A 4,837-nucleotide genomic window follows, 5' to 3' on the forward strand; every position below is an offset into this window, starting at 1 on the left:
CAGAAAAGAAGCGCTCACAAAGGAGAAGCGAAGCCAAAGCACGAAGGCGGTGTAAGAGGAGCTGGAACGCCCTCGCAACAGCTGGTAAGAGAATGAAAGCCGAGGACATCGTTTCAGTGGCGTCTTCAGCACGGTGTGCAGCCAGTCTTTCGCGCCAACCTTGGACACTAGGCGTCGCATCAAACATTGCCATTAGACTAGGTTTCGCCTGAAGTTGACGTTGACCACTTGGCCTCCGCCTTGGACGACGCCACCAAAGACAAGCGCCACGAAATGTGTGCGCATAGTTTTGGTTACTGACAACCCTCAATCTATAACCACGGCAACCAAGCACGGCGCAGTGGGTATGCATTCCCCAGGTGGGGTAGTCCAGGCGAAGCACGTAGTAGGCCGCAAAATTTTCCTCAGCATACTCTTTCAAGGAGGCGAAAAAACGTGAAATGCAGAGGATGCCACGCGCCAACCAAGCAGTGCATGGCAGCAAGAAATAAGAAGAATGCAGAGGCATTTCGAATTAGCGGTTTTGAAGAAATGAAGTGGCGTAGTAACTGTCTAACTCCTCTGTGGGCACCTCAACCAAGTCTTGAAGGTGTGGGGTCAATCTACGTCTTGCGGGCCGAGAAGGCGAGCTTCCGTGCCATCTAGTTGCTCGTACGCGACACGTTTCCCTAACACGTAGTGCACAGCGGCAACCACAGCAGGTTCGGATGGATTTGGCAACGGCAGAGCAGTCTAGAAAATAGTTTTAATACGAAAGCTTTATTAGCTCGACGACAAGAAAAGCGGGCGGCATTGTCTCTGAGCACTGGCAGACGATGCACAAAACCTCAGCGGTGGTAAAAAAATATTAAGGTGATATCATCAGGCGGCCGTACAACGCACACAGCAAGCTGAGAACCGCAAGTTCTACCAATCCTATACATGTCGTTTGTCTATATGGTATACTCGCCTCTCGTCGACCTCCATGTGATGAAAGTTTTTTCCGCCATTCGTATCAATATTGTGATGCAGTCGTTTGTCGTACAATGTCTCGAGTTGTGTAGTACGGTTTCTCGTTGCATATAGATTACATGTGCGAGTGTACTTATAGGCTAGCTTTCGACGGGGATTCCAACTGACGACATATGCACCGCCAATTGTATGCCTTCTGAGGCTTTCGTATCGACATTCTGACCCAAATGTCCATCGTACTGCACTCCGGGTGGTGTGATACACGCATGGACACCACCCAAAACACTGTACCACGATTTGGCTTTCATAAACTCGTTGAAAAAAACATTAATGCATATACAAGCATTACGCATAAACGATGCGCCTATGAATAGAAATGGTTTAGCATTCCAAATCGTAAGCAGTCATAAGAGCCTCTGCCGCTGGGTCGGGGCAGAGCGGCAAACCCCGAAGAGAGAAGCAGGGACAACGTTCCTTTATCTTCGGCGCAGTCCAAGGATCGATGTTCCAAGTTCCTTGGATTCCGCCAGTTCATCAGTAGACATACCCGCCACATCCCTGTCAATCAGCTGTTCTGAAGGCTTGGCTTCCAGCGAGGTGACTGTGATGTTGAAAGGAATCTTGCCGCCAGTCTCGGTCTCCCGAGTATGAACTGCTGCGCCGCTCTGGTGAGCTGGGCGACCGGCTCCTTGGTTCCTGCTGCGGTTGCTTGGGTGCGAAGTCCATGGCCTCGGCCGCCCTGAGAGACAGGGTCAGGTGGTTCCATAGACCAGGGCGGCGGACGAGGGTGCGGCTGAGCTGTCCTAGCATGTGTGGTCAGCTGGCGAAGGTCTAGAGCCGCGGTAGTAATGGGCAGCGGCTGCGCTGCTTGTATAGGTTTGGCCAGCTTGCTCCTAGGTAGGAGGCTGCCGCAGCGTCTGGGAAACCAGCCGGATGCCCTCTCACAAGGAGACGGCGTCCAGTGGACGGGTGGGCAACTACAATGCGATGCAGTGCGGCACGTAGCAGGGGCGGCCTGGATACAGCAAGGTGGCGACTTCAGGTCTGGTTCAGGATTCCGGTCAACGACGTGGTAGTTGCACGACTGGTATGAGGGCTCCTGTCTATAGTCATGAAGTCGAGGACTGCTCATTCCGCGTTTATGGATAGTTGAGGACTAAGAATTCCGTATTTATGGACGTTAACCCATTTATTCTATCGCGTCGGACCCCTAAGGCCTACCTATAGTCCTAAGGTGAACAAGCAGAGAAGTTGAACTAAATAGAAGTAGTGGAAGTGTACCTTTGTCACATTTAACGTCAGTAAGCTAAATAGGCTGCCATTTTTGGTACACCCTACGGGCTTGTGAGACCCATGCGTCAGATCGCGTGCGATTTCAACGTGACGGGAGCAGATCATTACTACATGTCCTTTGCACTCTTTGCACTTTGCACTCCTTTGCACTCTAAAGTCTAAATGCACTCAAAAAGGCAGTAACAATGAGGAAATGAGTCTTAAGCGTATTTTCGTACTTTGAAGGGCGCCGCCATTTTCTTGCCTCGTGATTACAACTTTTGCTACGCTTCAGTTCGTCATCCCGGTAGTCTCTTTCTCAGCAGTTACTTCGTTGAGTTTGCGCACGTTTTGCAATTGTGGCAACAGGAGTGTTGTGTGCTAACGTAGGGACTAACGGGGGGGGGGGGGGGGGGGGGGCTTCAAGGGCTAAAGTTGCCTTTGCTTTACCGCTAGGCCAGTTATTTTTTTAGAGTGTAGTACAGTGTAATGCACTAATACTTTTGGGGTTACTTTTTTCCGCATGGTAGAGTAGCAAGATCGAATATTTCACTCACATGCAGTCTCCATAGCTTAGCACTCGTAATTGATGAGTACCTCTGAGGAATCTTGTTTTTAATTGTACTTTCATCCACTAAACAGTTTAAATATCTTATTAGAATTTGTTGATATCCCTAAATGTGCACATTGGCAGCTTCCCTGAATTTCTGCTTGCCCAGCTGTTAAGTGCACGATTTCCAATAGAGCGATTTCACCAGTAGTTGCGCTACACCACCGACGCCACGATGCACTCTGAGAGTTGTAGTACCCCGGCCGGCGGCCGCGTCGGCGTGGTACTTCGCGGACACGTGAGAAACAGTGCTGTTTGCGTCGCCACACGATGTTTCTTTGCATGAATGCTCCATTTGTGGCACAAGTGGGTTCACCTGAGGGGTGTCATGAGCTCCTACAGCTGTATGAAGTAGAGGGTCCCGGATTTCTCGTTTTCTCACAGAGAAAAGATCCCCAAGACATATAGTAAAAGCTATTCATGAGAAGCAGCTGAAGAAGTCCTGTTCAGTATATTTAGCCATCTTGGCCCTGTTGATCAGTGGACATCGACATATGGAAAATTTACAAAGTCTGAGGACGTCTGATATGCCTTTTATGCGGCGCTCAATTTTGAGGCAGTCCTTTAAATTGCCACAAAAAAGACGATCCGATATACCTTCGTGCGGCGTCGGAAAGCCGTCATTGCAGCGATTTCTGCCTGGTGTAAGGTTGCAATGTATGTTTTATGCGCGTTTTCACTCCTTGATACCTAAAAGTTACATATTTGTGATAGTGCTTTCTCTATTGAATGGAATGAGAAAGCGTTGCCGTAAAACCGTGGAAATATTGAATAATTCCTGATGTTTTATTGCACATCGTTCGTTGAGCATACGTGATATGACCGTTTCAGCAGCATGCCATTTACGCCGGTGTATCAGCCACATTTTGCTTAGTATTTACGAAAAAAAAAGGCCATCTAGCGTTTAACCATCAGTCAACGTGTTCAGGCCTGCACTGAGCAAATAGCGAGAGTGAGCAGTACGGGAGGCGCTTTGGCATCAAAGAATCCCTAAATAAAGAGTAATTAGTGTTGCAGCAATCAAAATACACCTATTTGTCACGAAATTCAAAGATAGTCAAGCATAACTTGGCACACTCAAAATCTTCCCGATTGGCTTCTCTTTTTTCATTTTGCACTGAACACAAGCATTTGTCACAACTACATTTAAAAAAATTGGCATAGCTCGCTCGTACTGCTCAGCTTTCCTGTTGCTAACCCGCCGAGCACGTCGTGGCTTCATTGGCGTGTTTACGTGTATGAAAAACAAACTACCTCATTCCCAGTTTCGAACAAGGACCACGGTACAAAATAAATACAACCAACGCAGAGTGACGCGTCTATGGATGATTACAGCGAATACTGAAACGGCAGAATGAGGGGGCAAGAAATGTAAATACTCTTTGAAGGCGTTAAAACGCGTGCATCGCAATGCGCTGAAAGGTTATGCTGGTAAAATTAATGAAAACGACGGTCAAGCGCGTTGTCATCGTCACGTGCTATATTTTCAAAAAAGAAGGCTCCAGTTACAAGCACAGCGTCGCCGCCACTGTCAGTCCACTTCATACAGCAACTGACCGCCCTCTCAGCGCTGCTCCTGTCGCGATGAGCTTTGCACCCCTCGAAACTTCATCGTGGCGCCTTTGTTTCCTTTAGCTCAGCACAATAAACGAAACGGCGAAAGCTAGTGCGACCGCGTATAATGCCAATCAAGATAAAAAATATAATGGGCTGTCCTGCAGACGACGCCACGAAGGACTACAACCAAGATGGCGGCTGACTACTGCCGCTAAACGCGCGCATGCGCTTTGCGAAATTGATCTGTTCAGCGGCGTCTGGGTAACACCACCTCGCACGGACTGCCCAGTATGACGTCACTGCAACGCACACCCGTCTAGCTGGTCCAAAACACTGTGACGTAAGAGGCGACAGCACGGTAATGTGGCATGCGTTCTACTTTAGAATACCGGCTACCGGCTACTGGGCGGCTACCCGCGTGGAAATGCTGGTTTCGATAGAGTCTAC

The sequence above is a fragment of the Amblyomma mixtum genome, chromosome 8, assembly GCF_055824585.1.
Source record: "Amblyomma mixtum isolate Tamu chromosome 8, ASM5582458v1, whole genome shotgun sequence".
Taxonomy (NCBI): domain Eukaryota; kingdom Metazoa; phylum Arthropoda; class Arachnida; order Ixodida; family Ixodidae; genus Amblyomma; species Amblyomma mixtum.